At 39.6% G+C, this 27,386-nt stretch overlaps 1 long non-coding RNA gene across 1 annotated transcript in view; it reads left to right on the top strand.

Annotated features, from left to right (window-relative positions):
* The window catches only part of LOC105354559 (uncharacterized), a 45,052-nt gene extending 18,655 nt beyond the window's left edge, over positions 1-26,397 (top strand). The window contains exons 2-4 of the long non-coding RNA XR_909154.4: positions 11,077-11,136; positions 24,158-24,223; positions 25,816-26,397. This is a non-coding gene — a long non-coding RNA (uncharacterized LOC105354559). The remainder of the gene's footprint in view (positions 1-11,076; positions 11,137-24,157; positions 24,224-25,815) is intronic.
* The last annotated feature ends 989 nt before the right edge of the window (positions 26,398-27,386 follow it).

Consider the following 27,386-nt stretch of genomic DNA (forward strand, 5'->3'; position numbering starts at 1 on the left):
ATGGATCTAGTCGTCCACAAGTGGATGCATCGAAGTGGAGTGCAGCTTGTTACACCTACGGCACTGCTTCTGGCTTTTTTCAAGAGCATCTTTCCGTCTGCTTGTGATTCATAATGATTTAAATAAAGGAATACTCAGAAATGCAATTTTAAGCTTAATCTTCTTTATATATGTCCTCCATCATCAGAAAATTACTGCAAAAACATGTTAAAAACACTAAAAACACTATTTTCATTGGAGTGGGTCTTTAACTCTTTTATCCAAGGGGGGGTCATTTGACCTCCAGGGTTTAAGTGCAAATATTTAAGGTGACTAAAACACAAGCTGAACCTAAACTGTATGTCCTGAAAATCTTCAGAATTTCCCAAATGGCTGCTTGCATTCTTACACCATTCATTTATAAATATCATGGCAACTCTAAAAATGGCATATAAAAAAGACTGTAAAAATAATAAAGAGGGAGAAAACATTTATGTTTAAAAGGTTTTGGGTTGCGTCGTTGCACTCTGCTCCTAAAAGGAACATGCTTCTTGTACTATCAGGTTATGTTTTTATGATATTTTTCATGAAAAAATTACCTAAAAATAGAATGACAATGTTTCTCCTAGAGGAAAAATCAACTTGTTGGACCAGAACTTGCACTCTGCTTATATCCTAACCCTAGCACTCTTTGACGAGGATGAAGTTTAGCGTGCAGTGAATTGTTTAAGTCTTTTTAAGAGTGGCCTGTGGACTTGTATATTATTGTATGTAAATGAATGATGGGGGCACCGCTGAAGCTAAATTTATAACTGATGCTACCCAGACCCTTCTGTGGTGGATGTAAGGCTTTGATGAGATCACTTCTAACAGATATCACCTGCATGCACATGTGCAGCACACAAGTAAGGGGTTGCAGACAAAATGAAAATGCTACAGAGAGCAGTTTTGGCTGCATGATCTGCATCACCCATCAAAGAAAAAAGCGTCAAAGGTAACGCATTTTGTGTCATTGATAATTTTTCATTTGCTGAGTTTGCAGAGCAGCTTGCTGTACACTAAGCCATCTCTTTTTAGAACATATCCAGAACAAGCAAAGTCCCAAAACGACTCTTATAATGTAACACAGGACAAATGAGGGCAAACATTGCAATGATTCATGCCTTTTTTAAAGGCTTCTGTTGGGGTAGCACCTTCCTGAAGTCTTCTTTTGTTCCTTTGATTGAGTCTGACTGAAGGCTGTGTTTGCACTGAGCCCCCTCCAACTAGAAGCCTGTCAAATGTTTTCCTTGTCGGATTTTTCATTGTGACACTTTTGTGAAAGTATCAGGTGAGTGGGGTAAGGTGTGCAATGTCTGCTGTGTTTATTTAGTGGTTTTAATTGAGCACCCTCTCAAGTCTCTGAAGTTCAAGCAAACATGGTCAAAGAGGTGTGGAGGAGGAAGAAATCATCCATAATTTACCACATCTTAGAATAGAAAGTGGATTAGAGAGCTCTGCTGCTTTGCAGAGGTGCTTCAATTTGCTTATCAGATGCTGTGCTGTGTTTGAATGCACACAGTGGCCTGCTGTTTGTCTTGCAGCGAGAGCTGCCAGGAAGTGTCAGTTATGCACAATTTTGCCCAGCAAAGTTGGAAACGATGACAAAGAAGAGGTAAATTAAACAACAATAAATATTTGCGGTCTGTGAGATGGAAAGGTGAGATGTACTTTACAGAGACATGGCTTTGCAAGGTAGAAGCTTACGCTGCAGGATATGAATAGGTGTGTGTGTCTGTTTATATACATGTGTGTCTGTTAACAGGTTGTGTTTATGAAGCGCAGCGCTGGGAACTAAGTGTTTGGCCCTCCAGGTGTGTGTGCTGGTGGTTGTCGAGGCTTGCGAGGCCTGCTGCGGTGGCGGCTACGTGACAGCGGTAATGATAGGTTGTGGCGGGTGAAGACATGAGTGTGTGTTGCTGAAGGCAAGTGTTAGCTTGGTTCCTGATGACACACACACAATTTTCTGCATACAGTCAACAATGTACCTTGTATTAAACATTGCATCCCACACAGTGCAAGCAATTAGACGCCTGACATTGGGGCGTGTGCGCACTTGCCAAGTGAGGAGGGCGAAATCCTACAAGTAGGGGTCAGAAAATCCTCAACTAACCAGTTCTGGGGAAAAACTAGGTTCTCCAGTGGGGTGACAGAGGGGTCAAGTGCAGTCTGAGCTGTAATTTGGCAGAGAGTGAAGTACCTCCTGTCTGTCTTTGTCCTGTTCACTTACCTAGGTAATCAACGTTTTTAGCCAGTCAGGGCACACTTGTCCCATGGGGAAAATTTAAATCCATCCTGAATATTTATTATTATTCCAATTCACAAAGACAGACAAGGGTACTCGATGTGCCTCTAAGTTTGAACTTTTAGTCTTGACTACACAAACTGATGAATAATTCTGTTTGCTATCTTCAGTAAGAAGATAGCAAACCGAAATATTAAATTCTTAAAATTCAGAATTATTAAATTATTAAATCTCAAAGATTTTTTTTTGTGCCAGAAAAATAGCTTTTTGTCACCATTATTTAAGGGGAATTTAATTCAGTTTAATGCTGTCTGCTTTTTAGAATTGCTGATTTGACTTTCAAAATGTAATTAGGCCTAAATGGTTTGTTTAGTAAAAAAATGCAAATGGCATACAAGACAAAAACAAATGTATAACCCTATATATTAGGAGAATTTGATTCTGGCAGGGAGAGAAATGATAACTGTAAAGATGTGTGTTGGTATGCTAAGTCCAATGTATCAAAAATGACGCATTTTTGTTGTGGAAGTAGCTTTTTGAATGTAAATTTGCATTTGCTGGACTTTGTTTTCCCTTTAAAATTCATGGTTGTCTTTTTTTAAAAGATATTATAGATATTATGTTACAAAAAAAACATTACTTTTGTTAGTTGAAGATCCACTCCGATGAAAATCGGGTTTTTGGTGTTTTTAAATATATTGTAGCGACTAACGTTGTTGGGGCTCTGTTATATGTGTTAATGTGTTCTGTGTTACATTGTTGCTCCAGTGTGATTGGATGAGTGTTAGAGTGGGCGGAGGAGCAGACAATAAAAGGGGGGTCGTTGGTGCATGAGGGGTGTTCGGAGGATGGACGAGGAATGGAGAGTTTGCATTATCGTTGGTGCTGTATTTGGCGTGGTTACGGCCGACAGTAACTGTTCCTAAGTCATTAAAAGCTTCACGGTTGGAAACGGTCGCCTCCGCTTCCTTATTGCGTTCAGCAGGACGCTACAATATCCTTGTGATAGTTTTTCTGATGATGGAAGACATGTTAATGAAATTAAGCTCATATTTGCATTTCTTAGTTTTTCTTTATTCAAATTGTTGTGAATCAGGAGCAGACGAAATCATGCCACGTGAAAAAGAGCTTATTTGTGACATGGAAAATACGATGGGTGGCTACAGCTCCACTCTATTCTGATGCATCGACTCGATCCATAATCATCTTTTACTTCATTACTTCATTTACTTCATCTTATTTTAGGATTAGTGGTAGGTATGATTGGCAAGTCTAAGCTGTAGCCTATTCCTTTTCATAGTCAATGTGGATTGTTGTATTTAAGTTTTTTTGTGTTGGTTCGATGACTGAAGAAAAACCACTGCTAATCCTTTTTACTGATAATCTTTAGTTGCAACACCAAAACAATCTCCATCAAATTGTAGAAAAACACCCAAGTTCAGACTCCTTGACCGGTGACTCATCTTATTGTGTTCTGACAGCTGCATACCTGGAGCTCATTAAAGAAGACATTAACATCAAACTTTTCCGTCATTTACAGTAATGGGTGGTGGTAGTATTGCAGTTGAACAAAGATGCTCTTTGTTGTATTTTGCAGTATGGTCCTTTATCTCTGGGAAGTGGATCTGGCTGCGGCTTGTCACCCCAGACAATAAAGCTTCAAGAAGAAGTTTTTCTGTACCGCTGAACTCCGTCGTGGTCTTACCAGTCTTGCCGCATCCTTTCGGCACTATCTGTGTTTGTTTGTTGTTCAGTACCACAATGGGTTTGTTAAAAGACACAGACTAAAAGCTATTGTCTGGCCTCACAAGCTATGGAAACCAAAAACTACTCCTGTCTACTAGTCTGATTCTAATCTTTGATTTGTGGTTTTGGACTTTTCAGCTGCAGGTATCTGAAGGCAAATATTTAAACATAACAAAAAAATCCTTGAAAACATAAACATATTTCTAGGAAACTGTTTGAATATTTGATGTTTTAATGAAAGTACATATCCCTCTTATGGTTTTAAACCTTTATTTTGACATGTAATTGTTGTATTACCTTTAATTTAACAAAATGCACCCATTTATTCATATTCAACTGCCGTGAATTGAACGTTCTCAAACTCTTTTCTCAAAATTGGGTTTTCTTCTTTCCATCAAGACATATTCAAGCTCATTGGATCTCTGGTTTGGGGTATTAGCCAATGAGCATTGCTTTTTTTTTATAATTTGAGGATTTACTAGTTTGTTGTTTGGATTATTTAATGTCAAGAAGGGGAGTTAAAACCTGCACATTTGTTTGGTTGAGGTAAGAAAACAAAAGCCGGGTGAGATTTTAGCATTGCACATTTGGTCAGGAAGGATTTCAAGGAGAATAGTACAATAGTATAATAGTGAAATATCCTTTTCTTTTACATACAAAATATGTTCTTTATTAAATATAGTCGTACACTTTGGACAATCCCTCCCTCATCCTAAAGATGGTAACTTGCTGTGCTCAATGATAGAGGAACAGTTGGAAACCAATGGTTTGGTTAGAGACATTTTTATCCACACAGATCATATATATATATTTTTTTTTCAGATCCATGCAAGATTATTTTTCTAATAAATTTTGTACTTTGAATAAGTCTGTAATGGACAGAGATCAAAGATGTCAAGAGGATATTTCCCGCTGTCTTAGAGCTTAGTTCTATTTCAAAGAAATCCTACTGTTGACAGCAGCTGGGCTTCTCAGGAGCTCTGACTTTGTCTTACAGAAGCTGCAGCTTTTGTCAATCCCCAACCGTACATCATTATACCCCCACCTTTGTAGACTGCATTAAGCCCTCTGGATAGATATCAAGGCATATTCTGTCCATTCTTGACTTTCGATGCTGCATGTGAGACTTTTTTTGTATTTTTTTTGCCCATCCCGGATGCGACAAAGCAACAAAATATGTGGGTATTTCTGACTTTGATGCATATATTTATTTTGGCTGAGGAACAATGCTTCAGTTTAGGCATTCCTGATTACTGACACAGTGTGGTATGGAGAAGGATTAGCAGAGGCCTTGGTCTTCTGATTCTTTAGCCTTGGCTTGTGAGCAACACCTGGGTGTATCCATAGCAACTGCCATCACAATGAACAATGATTTCACCACCAACCGGTTCAACAGAGAGTCTCTGGGAGCACTGGTCGAAGGAGGATTTCACATGACGAGAAAGGGAAAAGTTTGTTTGACAGCATCAGACTTGGATTCTATTTAAAGCCTTTCTAAGCTGTTTCTGCCTGACCTTCCAGCAGAACTAGTTATATAAGGTGGTGGTTTAATGGTCTTACCTGTGTGAGTCAATTAAATGTGGTCTGCTCTGTGGTGACTAAGATTTAAGGATAAATCCTGGTTGGATCAGTAAAATCAATCCAAGCTTATCAATCTAGAAAAAAATTCAACTTTTATGACGGATTTAGGGATCATTTTAAATTAATCGAATTCATTGCTCTTTTGTGTTGTTTTCAATCAGTGACCTTAAACACTGACATACCTTGTCGATGATGAAAATAAGCATTTTATAGACAAGTGTCTGCAGCTCATCTCATTTTGTTTGGCACTTACAGATTATTTTGCTTGGCAGGCCAGACAGACAAATATTCCCAGTGTGGGGAAGCCCAGCAGTTTAGAGCCCATCTGAGTCACTGAATGTTCCCGGCCGATTCACTATTAGCTCACCTGGTGTTTATCAAAAAGCAATGCAAAGTGTGCACAGCTGGCACAACCTCTAATAATTTCACGAGTGATCGCATTCCCTTACATTTTCCCCCCCAATAATTTTATTGTCTTGACAAAATAAAAGCGGGAATAATGTGGTAAAAATTCCATTTTAAGCCTTTTACAAATAAATTCTAAATACATTAGCACTGTGGCCTCAATTTTTAGCCAACATTAGTCAGCAAACACCAATTATTGATGAGTTCTCTTTTAAAATCAACTTAAACTGAGTAACGAGTCCCTGGGAAAGTACAAAACCAGTGCTCATACTAAAAAAAAAAAAAAAAAATCACTGCTTTGACTGCTTTGTTATTACTTTTAAGCAGGTAATCAATGCTTCTCTAAGGATAAGCATGAAAATAGATTTAAAAAAACAACAAATCCAGATCAGACTGAAGGTAGTGCCAGTGATTTGAAAGTGCTCTACATTTCAACAGCTTGATGTATGCAAAGAATTTCAACTGCAGAGGCGGTTATGGGACAGTAGCACGTACCACACAAAAAAGAAAAACAAACGTGGCTTCCTGGCTGATGAGAAGCCAGATAGAAATTACTTGAGTGAAAATGACAGCTGAGTGGAATTTTGTGGAACAGAGTCTGATCAGAAACCAGTCTGATCAGCTGGTTTTGCTTGACTCCCTTTATTAAAGTTTTATCATTTTTCATGACAAAATGACCTCAAAAGGCCTGAGCAGCATTGATTTTCAATCAATATATGTGTTAATTTTCTTTTTTTGGAATGTTAATTGATAAAGTAGGAAATATTTGTGTAAATGATTAAATGCTCAAACGTTGATCTGGAATTGATTTTTTGTTGTCTTTCTTTCATTTTCTGTTTCAATTATTAAGAAGCTGACAGTATCACGAGGAAGCTCTTTTTAGCTTAGTATGCAGGCTTCCATGTAAGCTTTTTTTGGAATTAAAATTCCCTCTTCTGCGTTACAAACTATGACCATAGTTGTATGCAGAATACTCTGCAGCGTGGGAATTTTTGTAAACATCCTGACCCCACGCACCTCTACAGCGCATTGTCCCTCATGACGAATTAAAAGGAATGTTCTCAATCTTTTGTTTTAGCACCAACGGCACTCATGGAGTTGAGAGCAATTTTGTATACTATAGAAAGATCAGTAGCTTGGCATCTTGCCTCTTCATTCTTCTCCTGTTATTCTCAGACAGGATTTGTGGACAGCTCTTTCCTGCATCTTTTAAATCACTTCAAGCACTACTGAACCCCCTTTTTTTTGTTTTTCAACAGAGCGGGCACCAATCTAATGGCATCATTTGGGCCTGCACACATCCCTGGAATCAAGCCCCTTTTTTTTTTTCATGTGCTTACGTTTTTGTGAACAGGGGCAAAACAAAAGGCCGGCCCAGTGAAGCGCATCTCAGCTAGCGAGCTGAATAGAAGGGCCCCTTTCATGGCAATTTATGAGCACGCCTCTTCAAAAACACACATACAAATCACATCCAGTTCTCCCAGTTGAACCTCTGATAAAAGGATGATGATCGGGATAAGAGATGGAACTTTTTTCACTGTGTTTTCTCTCTAAAAACAATCCATATTTCTACTTTTGCCAAATACCATATTGCTGATCAAACACAGTAATCCTTTATAACCTGTATAAGTGAGCAGCCAGAGATGCTGCATGGCTCTATCTTTATTTTGAAAACAAGAAGGATAGTTCTCACCTTTCAAAGACTGTAAAGTTCCTTTCATTTATAAAGAAATTTGAAAGATTATATTCTCCAGTCTCCACCTCATGAGCTATTTTTCCTCAATTTAGCTTAAATCAGGGCCCCAAAAACTATTTAAAATACTGAAACATAGGTAATTATGCACCTCTATAAGTATGACATTGTTTTGCTGAATCATAGGACAGTCCGACTAGCACATAAATCCAGTGAGACTAACAGATGCATGTCTGCTTCATTGTGTAACTGAAGGTTAAAGGGCTGACAGCCTCTTAACAAATTACAAGTCATTTTACCCCGAAAGTATCTCTTCTCGGAACCACCTTTTCCGTTCTGTGTCATACCTTGTTCAGCAGGTAGGGTTTGATGGACAGGAGGAATGCGAGCTGAGAGATTTGTTTTGTAATGGCAGTCCTTTCTTTGGGTGTTCTTAAGCAAACGGAGCGGTGCTATGTCCTGTTTTTACGGGTTTCTCACGTCACTGTTCAAACTCTCAAACAGGCTGGTCCCCAAGAGTACATGAAGGAGAGCAAACAGTGGTCTAATGCTTCACTACTCTGACCTTCTGCTAACTTGTTACGCACAAATAGAAAAACACACATGCACACACACAAATCCTTTGCTATGTCAGTACAAGCGGACGCGCAAAATGCTTGTTTTGTTCTGGAAATTAGATACAGCTAAACAAAATAGTGCAACATTGGCCTTGTATCCAGGAAATTTTACTCTTTTATGGTAAATCATATAAGCTTAAGGTTAAATAATTGTGGAAAAAAGATCTTAACACATTTTTTTTCCTGCTTTTTATGAATAACATTGTTTTTTTAATGAAACAGAGCTCTTGTAAAGATTGGCTGTGGGTGCTAGATGCCATGTTTGACTAGCATACGAGTGCCCCATTTTGGCTCCATATGCGGGCCTAATTGAGTGCTACACTAATGCATATGGGACACATGTTTGGAAAATTGGTGGAAATACTGTGGGAACTTTTAAAAGTGCACAAAATGATGGATATCTAAGTGCTCCCTTAAATCCAACAAAACCTAATGAAACAGTACAATATGAATTTTTATTAATAGCATGGAAAATGATTGAGAAAGTGTGCAGTGCTCCTATGCACGCTGCTGTGCAGCTTTTATGTGAGAATTAGTAAGGGTGTATGTATCTGGATTTGCTTAAAGTTGGTCTTTATGATGCTCCCTGCCAAGTTTTCTTTAAACAATTTTAATAGAATGATACACATCAATCCCATCCACTCCTCTGCTTATCCCCCTGATAAATGAGGCATTCCTTTGCATTGTGTAACATTGGAGTGGGTGGGGGCTTTGCCTTGCAGATTGCTATGTCCCACATCACACTCAGATTTCTTGGCCTGCGTCTCAGGTGGTGGGCCTTTGGCTTATCATCAACCTCCTCAGTTCTTTCTGTCATGCGTGGCCTAGTTTAATCTCTCCTGTGTACTGTAAACTTCACCTAACAACCTGCATTAAAGCAAACCTCTTAATAGCAGGCAGCCTCATTATCGGCTCACATTGGGGGACATGAGTCCTGCAGCTTGAACTCTGCCTACCCCTTAGAGGTCAAAGAAAATAACAAATATCCTATTTTATAAAAATTAAAAAGGTAACATAATTGTTAGTGCAAATAAGTAAGTTGTGCAAATCTGAGTGGAGTGTGCTGCTCTAGAGGGTGCTGTTCACTGAGAAGATGTTCTCTCAACCCCCCTTTATGCTAAACACTGTTTTTTTAGTTTTAGGTACAAAATATGCTAAAAACTATTATTATATTATATTATTATTACTAAAATCTATTACCATAGCTATAATATTCAGCTGTGCATCTATTGTTGATGTCGTTTTTTTCACAATAGTCTGCAAGGAAAAGGCAGTCAGTTTAGATGAAAGTAAGATTACTGCAAAGAAGTTATTTTTTTATTTAAATTTGAGTAATTTGCAGTAAGACGTTTTTGACATCGCACTAGTTTTAAACTCACTATGTGTGTTTCACCCTCAGCTGCATAGAAACATACACACAAAAGCATACACATGTTTACACAGCTTTTACACAGCTGTCGAGAGCAGATGATGATCCGCCAGTCACAACTCAACTGTCAGAGGGAAGATGAAGAAGAATGTGTGTGAGGGATGGTTACACCTGCGCTGTCTGTGATTTCCTGCGGCGCTGCTGCAGTGTGTAATCCTTAACATCCCCTGTGTTTATGCTTGTGTTGTAGTTACAGACCTGTCTCCCGCATGTCTTTTTAGCTAAAACAGGACTTCAATTTGCCTTGCTCTTCATCTCGACCTGAGGGCATTCTCCCCAGCAAGCTTGACTACAGTCATTTCACCCTGTTACCTCATCCTTCTGTCCTGAATCCTCTTGCTGTTTACTTGTTTTTAATTTGAATATAAATGCTGTGATTTTCCATTTTTCCCCCTCTATACATGTATGTAAAATGTTATATTTAGAAAACTGAAAAGACTTTTCCGCCCCCTAGTCTTCGGTCATTAACAGGATACTTTCGGGAAATATCAATTTCCTTCTGCGTACTTGAGTAGGTCCTTTTTGTGTGTTATATGGTTTGTGTTTCGTCACGAGTGACGCCCGCTTCGCCGCTGAGGTTAGGAATTGGAAGGAGAAACCTTTAACGCCAGAAGCTGAGCTCATTTTTTTTCTCAACTGGCCTAAATTTAGAAATCGTCTGGAGCCAAAACTTTGTCCCAAACTCTCTGAATGACACACCTTTCGAGAAGTGACTCTCAACATCTGCTATATTTATCACAATCCTGTTATTTTTTTCCCTGTCTCACTTTTTTTAAAAATCTTTTTCTATATGCACTGCAAATGTTCTGTTTTGAATATATTTGATTTGAAGGGTGATTTTGAGAATTACTATTCCCTGGGTAAGGGCTGATGTTGTGTTTATTATAGCACTGCTCTGACGTGGGTAGAAGTGGAGAACCAGTAAGACGCCCTCTCTGCCTACACACCCTCTTCACAACTGGTCCAGTAACTGTGAAAACTCTGGCATTTCAGCCTCTCAAAACTCAGCTTTCTAGTTGTGCAATGGAACAGGGGTTGCCACATTTGTGAGCAAACCATACTGTGATCGTGCATAAATATATAAACTAGACCTAATGATTGAGACTTCACATAACTGGCAAAGAAATGATGAAGTAACTCTTCATATGCACGGTGCACTTTATCCATGATAGTCTGTTTTTACAGTTTTTCCTAAAACTGCTCTACAATGAAAGTGGTACCTCCTTACGTAACAGAGATCTGTGAGACACTCTGAACTGTATTTTGAACCCAAAGTAAAACTCAGAAAGCTGTGAAATGCCGCAGTGTGAAGTAACATGTGTCATCTGTTTCTTTTTTACAGTAGAAGAATCCAATTATGGATAAAGATATCAGCCTGTAATCATCTCCCTTGGACATTCTGGTAGGTTGATGTGTTTCTACTGTAAAGATGCTGCTGATCATCTCAGCATGCTGTTTCAGCTATAAAGCTGTCCCCGTAAACTTTCTCTGTGTGGAACATGTGCTAACCAGAGCATCTTTATGGGGCAGTCTTAGATGTAATGGGATGATGTTATGCCTTCTTACAGGTTTTTTTGTCTTCGGTGACTAGTGTTCTGCTCTGTAGCTTTTGTGGCTCACCCAGATGTATTAAATATCCTGTAACAAAGTGAGTATTTGCCTGAGACACATATTGTGTTACTATAGTTTGGGCTTATAAAGCTGACGCAACTTCTACTTTGCTGTTGGCACAAATGCAAGCCAGCTCTTGTTAACTATTTAACTCACAACTGGAAGAAAATTTACTGGAGATCTTTGCTGTGGTGAATTTAAGATAAATTTTGTCCTTAAGATAATAGCCTTGCACAAATCGTTCAAACACTCTGTTTTTCCATAGCGCAGCTGCAGTGGCTCTACTGTACAGTGCTGCATGATGGGTTATATTCCCACATTCCACTGGGTTCCGTCTTTTTTACATCCATGAACACATATCCTTTCTACCTCTACAAGCGTATGAGTGTCTGTCAGCGCATCACCCCAGAGTGAAGCCCTTCTCTCAACCCCTAAGGGGCCCTTTTATCTTTCCAATACTGCTTGTTTGCTCAGTCATTTGGGATTTGGATAAATTGTTACCTACAGCAGGTCAGCCACTGCCCCCTCCTCCTCCAGCCGTAGCTGCTTTCCCTGAGCCTGTGGTTGACTTATCCCCTATGGAAATTGATTTTTTTTCTCATGTAATCAGTGCCAACCAACTTCCCTGCCATCAACACTTCCTCTTCATGACCTATCAAAAGGCAGCCAACGGGAGCCTCATGGCCAGGAAGCGTTGACGGCGCACCCCACAGAGTAGACTTGTGCCCGCTAAAGGGGGTTTGTGGGAAATGTGACCTTGGGGAAAAGAAAAACAAAGAAAAATGAATCACAATGATTTAGTGAGATAATCTATTCATTAATTACTTGCTGCCAATAGTTGAGCAGCCCCTCATCACTTTTTTGATCAGATGTGTGGTTGAGCAAACAGGTTTTAAGGAAGATAAGTGTCAGGGAAGTTGCATGTGATTTGTTGTGTCTTTGGCTCATTTAATGTATCATTTTATGTAGCCAAAATGTATTGACTAGTCTAAAGTATGTGTGTGTGTTGGTGTGTGTGTTGGTTTGTGTGCGTGCCCCATGTCTTATTAGCTCAGGGCAGGTGAGTGTTTGCTTCCCTGTCTACCTTTTATGACATCAGTGTTTGCTTAAGGACTGCACAACGTCCGATTTGTCATTGACTGTTATTGTTCAGTTCATCCAACTGGTGCCTTGAGGTTGACTTTTGTTTTGTCCCTGCAAATGAGAAATGTGTTATTTTCTTTAACTTTTCCTCTTTGGCTCAGTGTGTTTGACAAGTGTTCTTGACAAGAGCAATGACTTATAGTTGAGAGTTAACGACGGGTTTCCGACTGACTGTAACTGCAAACTCAGGATCTGCACTGAAACAGGGAAAGAGTCAAATCCTAACAAGTTAAGCAAAAAAAATAGTCTTGTCCATCCTTAACTGCAGGCAGTTTCTTGTATCACTTGAGAGAGTCAGGTCATCCGTCTTTAATTCTCCATTATGCAAACTGATGTGAGAAAAAATAAACCGTGAGACGTGCTGGAGCAGAAATGGTTCCTAACTAGGCACATCTTGTGTAAGCAGATCAGCTCTGATGATCAAAGTTGCCTCATTTGCTTTGAGTTTTAAGGAAGCTCCAGCAAATGAATTCCTCCTACTGCACTTGAGTGGTTAAGAACCATTACACTCAGCATGTGCAGCTTTACATGCTTAATTTCCTGAACGTTTTATTTAGGCTTTTGCTTCTCCTCAGTGAAAACATTTACTTTGATTTGACTAAACCAATGCTCTCTATTTCTAGATATGTGGGTAAACATTTTCTCATCAGTTATGGTCTGATATATGAATATGCACATGTGTGTTTGTGCGGCTGTTGTCCTCTGCCACCATCTGGGTGGTCCTCATGGATGGTTTGATCGTAATCCCCCTGTCCCATAAATCAGTGTCCGGGCTCTGGCCGAGAGCTGTTGCTGTGTGCTTCAGTGAATCGAGGGGCTTGAGGCACTAAGCCTAGACCCCAGCTGCTGGCCTGCCCTGTCCTGGCCACACGTCAGCTCTCCACACCACCTTTGAAATAACTCGTCACACATTACTGCCTTTGGGAAATGGCTCCAGCTCCACACTCTGATGTTAGAAGCCACAGAAGGACCAGAAAATATAACTTTATGACTGCAATGACTGTTTCCAAAAGTTCAAACGTTCCTTTAATGATAATGCAAATATATTTATTAGTAAGGGAATTGTTTTATATTGACTTGTGGCTTACGAAAAGTGACTTTGTAGCCCTTTGGGAGAGCTGCACTCAGCTCTAATGTTTCCATCTGATTGAAAGAGCTAAGATTAAAGTCATATCGTCCTCTTTGTAGGGCCTCTAGCATGAGGAGTAAGGATGAAGGCCTGTCCGAGCTGTTTGGCTTGCATACAGCTCTCCACTGAGCTTTTATCTAGGGAGATTGGCTGCAGCTCTGCCAAGACCCGACTCCTAGGGAGTGCTCCGTCCTGAGACCTGTGGCATTAATAAAGATAATGCTGTTTGGAATAATAACAGTCAATTCTATGTAATAGAAGAGACAAGAGACACGAATGTAGGCGAATACAAAGAAACCAAGATGAAAGGCTCAAAGAAGGGTCTGTGCACCTCTCTGGCTCTCATGTGGGAACCTATATCAATATTTCAACATACAAACAATGCTGAGTGGGACCCCATGCCAATTTTGACCCTACGAGCCATAAAGCAGACTTACAATTTGTTCTTTTGTCTGCTGAGATAACAGAAGCAGAGTATGACTTGTCTTTTCTATTACTGTTTCCACTTTTTTTCTCCTTCCTTCTTTCTTTTCACTCTTCTTGTTGCCCATTGCACTGTGAGTACAATTTAGTTTGATGAGCAGGTGGTCTATTTTTACGTCTGACAGTGCTTTTGGCTCCCGCCTCTGGCGTGTGGGGATCTCAGATGGAGTCAGTCATGTAGGCCAGGAGAGCAAGAGGTTTTTTCTTTTCTTTTTTGGTAGTAGCAACCTCAACGCCTTGTAGTCAGACCCATGCAGAGTGCTTCCTGAAAGACTTTTGTTGCTTAAGCTCTAAGCCGCACCCCAGATGGCTTTTGTGCAGGCTATGGACAGCCAGCAGAGTTCGTCAAGCCTGGTAAGTCTGTGGGCTCGGCAGGTAAAGCATTGCTGTTGAGACAGTCCAAGAAAGCAAAACGTTGCCATCGCTGCACCTTTTCACCTTGAATCTGAAAAGAAAACAAAGAAGAACAAAAAAAAAACTGTTGGATCAGAGCAAAGCGGCCCATACAAACAACACAGAGGCACTGAATATCAACCAGGATGGATCAAGAACAGGAGTGGGGGGCTTTTTACTCTTCTTCATCGAAAAAATGCAACAACCTGCTTTGGCTGCTTCACTGTTAATCTGAAATGTATCACATGGTGCTAATTAGGTTACCCTGATCCTCCTTGAGAGAATTAATGGCTCATTACATTATTTGCTCAACATTCCTTTGCATTAACTCAATGGTGACGCCCAAACTAACAGTCAATATTTTACAACACAAGACCATTTCTGTTTCTAAGATGCTGCCCTTTCAAAATAAAAGATAAGTACAGACAGTTCTGCAGTTGGCTAAATATTATATTTGAGTCCAACCCCCCCAAAAAAATAAAAAAATAACAAAATCTGCATTGACTACAGCAATCTGTTTCATTTGCTTAGTTTATCACCTGAAAAGTTAAAGCATGAGTCAGCCACTGGAAGCAATAAAGTCAAAATTATCATCTTTCACAGTTACAGGAAAAAAAAAAAAAAGCAGAAAGGAGCCTCTGGGTGAAAAATGGAGTGGTAACAACATGGTCAGAATGTCAGCTTGTGGTCTCTGGGCTCTGATCTATAAATCAAACTAGGAGTTAGACATTTTGCATCTTTCCCCCAAGTGTTTATGGTGGAGGTTTCACAAGTGGCTACTTCTGCTTGAACTGATAAACATGAAGGATTGGATCCAGACCCTGATGGGATCTTGCTGGAGCCCTTGGGGCTTTCAGTCACACAGAATGGGAATGTTGGTCATTTGTTTAGTAATGCTGATATTTGTCTGCTTCTAATCCAGGATTAGCTAGATTAGATGAGTTCCTTGTCGTACCCGTTTTCTGTAGTTTCAGTCTTTCACGTTTGCCCTGAAGAATTTTTCAGTGAGGTGGCATGCTTTTACTTGTGTCTGTTCTATTCAAGTTCAAGTTATTTTATGCGTTGCCTTTGGATCAACGTAAGGAATTACAGATGTATCCACTCACACAATCATGTGGATTACTATAAATAAGAGTCAATAAGAAAAACTACAAAACAGTGACTAAAATGTTTACCAACAACATTTATACTGGCAAATCCCAGGGTGCGTTTCTTGATTAGAATAAAAATAATTAAATAAATGGAAGTTTTTTAAAAACCTGCCAGGAACAAATCCACCAAAGAAAGTGAGTGTCAGTAGAATGTTAGTGGAATCAGACATAACAGAGCTTTGAGTGGTGCTGTTGTGTCAGACCTGTTTGTTAAAAAGATATAATTGAAGCTATGAATTAAAGAGGAATTTGAAACTTATTTTTCTCCTGTTTTTTTTTTTTTTTTTTTGGTTTTCCAATCTCTATCAATCAATTCCTAGTTTCCCGATGTGTTCATTAAGGGGCTACTCTTTCACACAAACATGAACAAAAGAAGATAAACCAGTACTGTGAGTCCTATAGGTGCGAAGGGTGTTATTATCTGAGTTTATGTGAGGCTAAAAGGTTAAGATTTACCGTTCCAAAATGTTTCATTTTAACATGAATGGGATGGAAATCCCAGTTCACAAACTTAGAACAAAAACTTGGCTATGCTTTTTAGAGATGCATTTTGTTCATGTCATTAAAAATAATTTGTTGGGACTTATTTTTCATAAAGATTTGTTAATTTTTAAATGTAGCATACAAAGACTTAGATTCTGCAAATATTCCCAGATATTCCCATTTTTGGCATTGGTGACAATCCTTTTATTTTACCAGTTTAACTTAAGTTCAGTAAACTGTCAAATACCTTAAAGCCTCTAACTACTCAGTGGTAATTCTAACGTTGGGTGTGACTGGAAGTTCAGCCCCTCCTCGCTCTGGACGGAAACGTTTTACTTGCTGCACATGTCTTCGCTTCAGCCACAGCATTCACTGCTGAACTTCATGCGGTGTTGTTAATTGGCAGTTTTTGGTGAGTCCAGATATGCTTCATTATGCATATCTTCCCCTGTGTCCTTCACACTGTTTGCCTTTTTTAAACATGTATTTAATTGGCTGCACAGTCACAGTCCCCTGTGGTACCTGAATGTGACCTCTTCTGACTCTGGAGGGGTGAAGGCCAAGTATTTTGCCAGTTTATAGTCTTACCCCTATATTGCTCTTCTCACACCTTTTTTATTTTATTTATTTTTTACCATGGATGGCTTTTTGCATGGAGGCTTAAATGAGGTTTTTTGTTTATTTGGGAAAATATTAAGCCTCTGAAAGTTGAAGTTTCTTGCACCATTCTGGGCTGTGTGTTTATATGAACCTCCAGCAGCTTCTAACAGGCAGTTCTGTCAACATTGTAACATGCCTGCCTCCACAGGCCCAAAGAAAGGCCACAAATTTAAGCATCAGAGGACTGGCACATTTAAAAGACCTCTCCTTGCCTGCTCCCTATTCTCCAAATACTTCAAATCAGGCTGCATCAGCGTTGCTCAAAGACTGAACAGTACTGTGATCCCACCATGGGGTGTATAGCTGTGTCTCCAGCTCTGCTACGCGTTAATCCCCATCTCTTTTAACCACAATGGGAAACATGTGCTTACCCTGTGTAGGGTACAGGCCACCAGGGGAGCGCATGTTTACCTTTGCTCTAAAACCAACATTTCACAGCTCTTGTGAGCACTCACTTCTACAGAGTTGAAAAAGGTGACACGCTGATCTCTTTGTGACGTTTTTATTTGAGAGGAGCTGATTCACAACCAGAGTGGCTTCTGTTTTTAACCTACCTCACATTTCAATTGTTTTTGTTCAATGAGCAGCAAACAAAAGTTAATATTACCCTTCCAAATTTTTTATTTTGGGAGGGTAATATTACCCAATATTACCCACTCCTGACCTCTACAGCGTCAAGGGCAAAAGCAACACAATGAGCAACACATCTGCTTCACTTTGACAAAAAAAGTTCCTTTATGAATTTTAAAGCTGTATTCACACCAAACGTGATTGGACATCAAATTTGCGGCTGGATATTTGTGCAAAAATGTGTTCATAAACTTGAGGCTTCAGACGCGTGTGCAAGGAGCCATCGCCTAAAGTTTTCATCTCTACAAAGGAGCTTTAAATATACATCTCATTTACAATCCATGGAAGACATGCATGATGCTGAGATCAGGTTTATTTATTTTGAAGAGCTCAACAAAAGCACTGGTAATCATGTCTCCATGTTTGGGTTCATGAGATCATTAAGAGACTCTCCCAGTACGTGAGTTCACCATCTACTGCAGGAGCTGCGTCTGAATCACGGCTGCTTTCACCAGTATTTCCGTGTCTCTATGACCCAGTTTGACGAATTACTGCATTAGTCCGAGGAGGGAAAAAATAAAAAAACAAGAGCAAAATTAGACAATCTTTCTATTGTTGTCTCTATGGAAAAAAGAAAAATATTATGAAGTTACGGAGTAGAACGATCAGATTCTCCTCCATGTTGGTTTTGGACTCCATCCGCTGATCGTCATCAAAATGTTATGGGCCAAAGCTGAGTCTCCGATTGGTTGACACAACATGCCTTCTTTGCCAATGTTCAGATTTTTTAACTATTGACATACCACGCCGCCCAAAATGCACCACAGGACCTCTGATCATATCCGTACATTGACTTAACATTGAAAATGGAAACCTCTGATGCACTAATCGCATTTGGTGTGAACACAGCTTAAATTATAAAAAATCAGACATGCATTCTTTTGTTGTTATGTTTACATGCCTACATTTACACAAATTAGATTATAACCAACAATAAATGAACCTAAATTGTATTTTGATGCAAACTGCCATTGCACAAACCAAATCTTTTTTTTTTCTAAAGATGATAACAAGAGCTCTGTCCTCTTGTTTGAGTATCAACACAGCTCAGGACCAGACAGGGAACATTTCAAGATGGTTGAAAAAGGAAATGCTGTGTACTGAATTGTGCTCTGCTAGTCCAACTTGGCCAGCACTTTCATCAGACATAAAGATTTGGATCAGAACACAGCTATATTAGTTTCATGCCATAGGTGGCAGTATGTTCTGCTTGACTCAACATTCACCAATAAAATATGACAAACACATACATATTTAGATTTATGTGACATTAAAAAAGCCTGCAGTCTATCACTGAATCATTACCTCAGTCATCAGTTTTACCCTCTCCAGCACACATTTTGGTATTAAAGAGGACACAACCAACAAGTGTATCTGTTATTTCTCTTGCTATCATTGGGGCTCTAATGTCAGGTGTGTTATGTGACACAGTCTGATCTTGGCCTCATCAGCTTTGACAGGTGATCTTGGGGGATGAGTGAGCTCTTCCGTGTGTAGGGATTTCCCATGTTGCCCTTCCCAATTCTGTCCTTTCCTGTCATCTTATCTGTGCATCCACTGCAATCTAACCTGGACTTCGTGCCTCTGCTCCTCTTTCTTCGTGCCGACCCTCTCCATTCCTGGCCTTCTCAGATGTCATTGGGAAAATAGAATGACCCTGGTTGAGCCAAACTGGGCTTGGCAGAGTCCTGTGTGACAGAGTCCTGACACCCCATTGTGGGCACAACATCTCAGTTTTCAAACATCCATACTTTCCCAACCCCTGACCTCTACAGCGTCAAGGGCAAAAGCAACACATCTGAAAAAAGAAAAAAACTGTTGAAGGACACTGACACTAAGGTAATATTTTCCCCTAAGTTTAATTGTATTGAATCAATTTCCCCTCTAAGTTTGGCCCACATAGACATTGATGTAGGCGATGGACTTTCCAAATGTCAGAATAAGGATGTAGATCCTGCTGTGGAGGAATGTACTAACCTCCACTGTCTGGGTCCGATTAAGCTGACCAGTCTGTCAACAAAAAAGTGACTTGAAAAGATGCAGACGGTATGGAAAAATGTGCACACTCATTGTGTTCAATTGGTCTGTTGCCTTGAGCTGCTTTTGAAGCATTGAATAAGTCAGCAATATACTTTGTTTTTAACTAGAAGTCACTGACTGAAACAAATTAGAATTTAATTAAAGCAGAACAAATGACTGGGATTTTCTTGTTTTTAATCAATCAGTGCTCGGTAACCTGAACGGGATTTGAATCATTTGTGAATCATCTATCATTTACATTCCAACTACAAGCACTGTAAACATGTTCCCACATGTGCTCATTCCACAGCAGAGCTCCCAAATGGCAGTCAGAAAATACAACAACAGAGAATAAACTTTTTGCATCTTTTTATAACTTCTTCTTAACTTAGACAGTCACACAGTCAATTCAAGTATGTTTTCTTTATGTTTTTTGACTGTGTTCATTCTTGGTGCAGGAGGTTTGGGAATACACACAAGCAAAATGGTTCCTTCAGTAAAATCTGATTAAGCCGATTGTGTGTGTGTGTGTGTGTGTGTTTGCACGTGTGTGCGTTAGGTTGGTGCATGGACATGAGCTTTAAATGTGAGTGTTTACTTGCAGACCCCAGCTCAGCTCGAAGACGTAATCTGATTTGCAGAGAGGAATGGGTCGTTTCACATGACTGGTTTAAAGGACCGCTGGCGCAAGGCTGTGCCAGCGTCCCTGCTCAGTTTGTGCGTTAATATCCATGTGTGCTCGCATGCTTGACTCTGTGCAGAATTTATTTGTTTTCAAAGAATGCGCTGCAGAAGTACGAGTGTTTGTTGGTACAGGGTCCCTCACGGTAGAAAAAGAAGAGGTGTTGAAGTTTGTGGTGTGGTTGAGCAAAACCACATCAGCAAAACGACATTCATTCCGTTCTCCTCGCTTTTGAACAAAATTTGTTTGAGGAAAAGCAACGTGAAGTAAGACCACTGCTAATAAACAGTTAATTACGGTACATATCTGGAAAAATGCGCTTTTTTTCCTTTTTGTTTGCTACTGTCTGGTTGAATAATTTTAAGCTTTATGTATGGACTAAACGACGATCAAAATCTTCTAGTAGCTTCAAGACTTAAAAAAAAAAAAACCTTGAAAAAAAAGCAACTTAAGGATCAAATTCCCAAACCTTTCTCTCTTCTAAAGTTAATGTCTAAGTAAAAAGATTTTCTGTCTGTGGTGCATGTGGTTCATCATGTGATTATCATCGGTGATTGGCCGGAGGAAATGACCACAATAAATGTGTGTCATCTGGCCTTGTTAATGAATTCAGGTTGATTTCCATCTTGGGGTCATTAGTTGTGGTCATCCTATACACAAGCAGAAGTGATGAAGGGCTTGAGGTGATTATGTGTGCAACCCCACGCAGAATTTTTGGTGTTTTCAACTACAAGCTAATTAAAAATGTTAGCAGATATTGTTTGTGTGAGCGTCCATCTGTCTGTGTTCATGCCACTTTGTGTGAAAGGTTCAAGAGTGTTTGTCTGGTGTTTGTGGCCGTGGAGAGTCTATAAGCAGAACGATGCAGCGAGCAGGAAGCTCTGATCCCATCAGGCATGTCAGCAGGGGCAGTTTTTCATAAGGTAGTAATCTTGCCACACAAAGGGGCGTCCAATATTAGACAGAGCCCCTACCCCTGAGCTAATCAAGACCTGACCCACCCTTCTCTTGGCTCACCAACTCTCCAAACATTACCTCATCAAGAGGCTAAGCCTAGCCACATGAAACTCCAGCTTTCTGGCGTACAAGATAACTCACTTAGCACAGCATGATGGTTTGAAAAAATTCGAAATGCAAGAAAGAGAATAAAAGAAGCAAGAACTGCCTGTAACTACCTATGGTGTCTGGTGCCAGAGAAAGGTATTTTAAAAGGCAAAGGAAAGAAAGAATCATTTTACCATGTCTTCCAGAAACTCTGTGAAGCAATTTCGCTGTATTGAATTTCCCTCCCCATCGTCCCGTTATTGCTGCTTTCCCCTCAACTCTTGGAGACTTCAATTTGAAAGGAGTTTTTTTTTATTTTTTTTATTTTGGTCCAGGCTTTGTGTCACTCGGAAACACTGCATTTGTTTCCAAGGAAACAGGTCTGGGACAGAGAAACTCGAAGGCAGGGAGCACTTTTGTTTGTGAACGGATGAAGGGCAACCCGAATTGTCACTGAGCCAGAGATTACAGTTTCAGTCCTAAAACAAGTTAATAGAGGCGCAGATTGTTGATTCAGTATCTGTGTGAACCCTTTCTGTTAGGAAAAGCAAAACAGCCTGAAAAAAGTTTAATCAGTACAAGTGAAAAATAATTTTGGTAGCTCACCTTGTCCTAATTTACTAAGTTTCCCTGAATCCTGATTTACCCGTATTTTCACGACCTTAGGGTGCACTGGGTTATTGGGCGCAGTTTCAGTTATGGTTGATTTTTCGGTATTTGACACATACAAAAGGTGCACCGGCTTTTCAGGCGTGGGCACGTTAACACATACTGGTGAAAAATGCATGCTAGTGTGTGTTTAAAAAAGCCAGCGGGAGCGAAACGGAGTTGGTTGAGATTTATTTTTTTATTTTTTCAGTCATCAATCAGCATCCAAAAATCCATCAAAGTCCTCATCTTCTAGGTCTGAAATGAACAGCTGGGCTAAATTTCTATCAAACACGGCAGGTTCTCTTTCGTCATAGTCAGAGTTCGTCTCGTTGCTGTGCGGGTCCTCATGAATGATGCCGGCTTTTCCGCACTTCGAAAGCACTGCAAGCAGACACGTTAGCCCAAGCTCCAGCAATTCATTCACAAATTGTGGCGTAACTCGCCCGGCGCTGCCTTCCACAATAATAAAAGCTGTGTCCCGTTGTGCGTATCGCTACCGCGCTGCTCCGGTTCATTTTGACATCTTACTGGGATGTCTAAAGTCAGCGGCACCTCGTCCATGTTGGTGATGTAGTTGGGCTGGAGATGTTTGTCGGCGATCTTTTTACTGCAGAATGAGCGGAAGATCAATAGCTGTTCGTTTTTAATCCACTGGAAGTTGCTGCAGCATCGTAATCCTCGCCCGCATGGAAAGATGACTGCTTTTATAAAGTGAAAGTGAAAGCTATCAAACTCGGCTGCGTCTTCTTGACTTGTCGGAGTTCGTTTTCCAGCTTCCTCCACTTGTGAACCATGGATTCATTCAGCATGAATTCTCTCGCAGCTGCTCCAATGTTCCTCTGCGTAGCTAATAGCTTGCAATTTAAACTGTGCTTCAGCAATGTTGTAAACAATTTTGTTATGTTGTTCACTCCCACACTTCCATTCCACGTTCTCATGCCGTCTTCTTCTTCTACGTCCCACAACAACACATTAGGTGCACTCATAGGGCACCCCTACATTTTGGAGAAAATTTAAGACCTTTAAGGACGCCTTATGGTCGTGAAAATACGGTACATAAGTGGAGATAATTCAACAAAATACAAAAAAATCTTTATTTGTTAAAGACTATGATTCATCATAGAGGTAATTTTACGGCGGCCGTGGTGCAGCGGGAGGGCGGTCGACCCATGATCGTAATATTGCAGGTTCGATTCCTGCCTTGCACACCCATACGTTGAAGTGTCCTTGGGCAAGATACTGAACTAGAGTTCCGGAGCCACCACCAGTGTGTGAATGTGTGTGTGAATGACTGGATGAATGGGTCTGTGATTGTAAAGCACTTTGGGCCTTGTAGGTAGAAGGTATACGCCATTTACGCCAACTTGGACAAGGCCTGAATGGCATGTTTAACAAAAAATTACCTGAATTTGATTAAGCTCAACTTTGGGTGTCTAAATTGACTAAGAATTCAGAAATTCATTTAAAAAAAAGCACAAGACTCATTTGTTTGTTAAAAAGAATCCACGATGAAAATTAGGGCAGAGTTTTATTTATTTGTTGTTGTTGCTGTAAAAAGTCTAAACAATTAATTGGCACAAAATGTTCTTGAGTGAAAAATGAAAAAACTGACTGATTAAAGTTTGCAGCTGAGGCAAAACAAATTTTTTGTGCACTGGTAGGAGTTTCAGTCAACTTATCACTAAATGGAAATTAGTAATTGGTTTAAAAAAGTAGAAAATAAAAAAATCAAGAATGAAGTTATCTGAGATTGCTGAGTTTAGTTTGAACTTTGAGTTTGTTCAGTTCTGTTGTCCTAATTCTTGAAATCACAAACATATCACACAAAATCTGATTCTAAAACTAGGAAACAGTATTAGATAAATTTCAAATTCAGGAGGTAGCAATGTGATTATACAAAGCTACTTAAAGTGAGGCCAGAGTTAAGGATGACAAATGTCCTGCATTGATTGATGACCTTAGACATTCTAGAGCAGATTGGAGCAAACTGTTCACAAAATAGCAAAATATACTATGCCACTTAATTTCTTATTATGCTGTATAATTTATGACTACAAACTGCAGTCAATGGATAGCTCCATTGATTTGTGATAATGCAAAGTGGTGAGCTAATTAGTTAAAAAACAAATTCACTAAAAAATCTAAGCTCATATCTAGAAAAGGCAACCATTTTTGATTTTTTTTTAACTTTAACATTTTCCTTGGATTGGTTCATATCTATTGTCTTTTTGTTTTTCTTTCTTGTTAATCCACATGCAAAAGTTTCCTCAATTTTACTTTTTTTATTTACATGTGATTATTATGACTATTTCTGAGCGGTCCTATTTCCTTTTATCTTTTACAGAAGGTCCCATTTCTGTACCATGGAGAGACTGAGTAATGGAAAGATGATCTCAACGGGTTTAACCAGGTAAGGATGACTGATTCTCTAATGCCTTCGTGAATTTTATGATCACATTGTTGTCTTAGGAAAGGAAAGAAATGGAGGAAGAAAGTGATTCCTAAATAAAGATAAGATCATGGTGGTTGCACCGAACTTATGCCCATGTTTTTTTTTCTTCCTTTTTTCCCTACAACATTGTGTAACCCAAGTTGTGATAGTTAAGTTAAGAATGCAGGGGCACAGACGTATCACTTCCGTCAGGAGCCTCAGATCCCTTCAGTGGAGCTGAATGAAGATATGCTTTGATGGCCCACCACAGAGTCGGTGGCTTTCAAAGAAACCTGTTGATGGGACAGCAGGGCAGCCGTCAGACTACATGAGAGGTACTGTATTGGTGGACCTCTCAGGGTGGTCGTGGCTACTCTTAGTGGAGGTCAAACTAGCTTAACCTTAACGCGAGTAGTCATTTTCTTCAGATTTGAGTCGAACATTATCTTCTTTTTCCCTATCTGCTTGGTGTTTTTCTTAAAGGGCAGAAAACTGTGTGGGGATGGCAGGGCGCCAGCAGACAGGTACAGAAGATGTGCTGATGAGGAGGGTGATAAAGGCTGGCCAAGTTTTCAGCCTAAGGCACAGAAAGGTGTTCATGGGCAGGCTAAGACTTCAAGGCAAGTTGGGGCCTGGTTTAGTGTGCTGATGGTGCTCTGGCTTGGCTCCAAGGTGAAGAAACGTGGGAAGGGAAAAACCAGCTTGAAGGCCAAATGGAGGCCAAAAAATAAGGGAAAGGAGTACTGTCAAGAAACCGAAGAAGCAGATGTGTAAAAAAGAGGATTGATAAATGGCAGAGTTGGTAAGATGTGCTCTACAAAAAGTTAGAGAAGGGGGCACAAAGGAGGAATGGAAAACTGAGGTCATGTGTTGTAAGCTGATGGAACGTGACTTCTCACAGGTAAAACACCTCAGATGTGCAGGCAAGCAGAAAGAAGATGAGACTTGATGATTGATGACTACTTATCCTGTGACACATTGCTTCTTCCCGGGGCAAAGAATAGGCGAGACAGGCCGGTCCCACCACTTTGCTGGCATTACAACAGCAGGGTTAAATGGTTGGTGTGCGTGGGTGGACAATGCATTTTCAGTTTTTTGGAAGGCTGCAGTTGCAAGCCCAGGTACTGCACAGTCTGGGTTGTCAAGAGGCCACCTACCTGCATTACCTCATAGGGAGACATGCTCCAAAGGAAAAGAAGACTTTCTACAGTCAACACCTAGATACCAAACCTATTTGTGTGTATTTTTGTGTATTTTTATACACAGTCAACTGTTTTTATTTAGAAACTTCAAATTAGTAATGCTCTCAGGATGAGAAATTTCATTTATAATGTTGTGTGTTGGTCAGCATTGTATTTTAGGCTTTGAAATGTCCAATCTCTAAATGCCAAATTTAAAGTCCTTAGAGTGGATCTCCCAACCTGAGAAAAAGTGTTTGCATAAAAAATCAATACCTTCAAGTTTTCTTTTTTTAGGATGTAGGAGATGTGCTGATGTATAAGCAAGTTGTTTTAAACCTTGGTCAGTCATTATTATTATTATTAATATTATTATTTTTATTATGTTTTTAGGACTCCACTAAGTCCTGATTTGGACTGTAGACCAACATCTACATCTGCAAATGTTTCCTCCTGGCATGAGGTCCATCACTGGGACTCTGGTCCTAAGAATCGATTCAACCTGTGGAACTACAAAAGCAAGGATACAAACCCAGCAGAATTTTTAATTTTATTCGAACACTATGGAGCAGCAAAGGTAATATCTAGAAAGAAGCATTCTTTAGAAAAGAGAGCATCATCATCTACAAATTGATTTACTTTTTTCTTTGTATCTGAAATAGTCTTGGTATTATTCTTATTTATTTAAAATGTTTGTGTACATATAAAATTTTCTTATGTGCAATAAATCTACTTGCAATAAAGGGTCCACAGGAAAATTGCTCCAAATGTGAAAATTTGTCTTCAATCTCCTTCACAAAGAAGTCATTGTCATCACAGTAAATGTAAACCAAAAACTCTCCTAATCCAGCTGCATATTTTTGTGACACATTGTCAGCTTTCATTAATGCTGGATAAAGTTCTTGCCAAGTTTTGCATTGTGATTTACTGCTGTCTGTAAAACCTTAACGGAAATAAAAAAAATGTAAAAAGTTATCAACCGCTTCTAGTTTGTTGACTAATTGCAGCAGGGAATTTATGGAAGTTACTGTGGAAATACTTTAATTTCTGTCATGTTTTTTTTTATTTTTGTATTTCTTCTATTACATTGTTTTTTGAGGAGTGGTTCTTGTACTGGATGGTATGGTGGCCCTGAAGTGCAAATCACTCTACACAAAAGCAAATTGAAGATCACGACAATCAAAAAAGCAAAATAAAATAATTATAAACAACGTTACTGTTTAGGAATTTGAACAAAATTTCATAAACCAAAAATTCTAACTGGAAAAGGTAGGTATTATAGGACATTACTTATTGGATGGTGACTTGACTTTTAAAGAAGAGGAAAAGCAGAGGGAACTGTGGTAAAGAGTTGATTGAGCAATATAATCTTTTGCTGTGGCTGTGGTCAAAATGCTTACATAAATATTTTCTGTTGGAAGATACTCCCAAATAATTTCCTGTTGAAAAGATGGACAAACGTCATCATCTCGCTGATGTTTTTATTTTTATTTTGTTTCATTCATTCGTCTTCCAAGTCCGCTTCCTGAACAGATCGCCAGTCTATCGCAGGGCCACACAAAACACACACCCATGCACACTCGCACTTATGGACAATTTAGAGTGACCAATTAACCTATGAAGCATGTTTCTGGACAGTGGGAGGAAGCCAGAGTCCCCCGGAGAAAACCCACACATGCATGGAGAGGACATGCAAACGCAACACAGAAAGGTCCCCCATTGATGTTCTGTTTCAAGTCCCCCCAACCAGGACTGGAACTGGAGGCCTCCTTCCTGTGAGGCAAGAGCGCTAATCACTGCACCACCGTGTTTCATTTATTGACATTTCATGTTGATTTGTGGAAAATACTTTTGTTTTCTGAAATGTTTACTTTATATTTAGTGGGGTTTTTTTTGTTTTTGTTTTTTTGGAATTACACTTGGTTTCTGGAATTTTGTTTTGTTTTCTAAAATGTAGTGTTATT

The sequence above is a fragment of the Oryzias latipes genome, chromosome 8 (assembly GCF_053564925.1).
Source record: "Oryzias latipes strain Hd-rR chromosome 8, Olatipes_Hd-rR_3.1".
In the NCBI taxonomy this organism is placed as follows: domain Eukaryota; kingdom Metazoa; phylum Chordata; class Actinopteri; order Beloniformes; family Adrianichthyidae; genus Oryzias; species Oryzias latipes.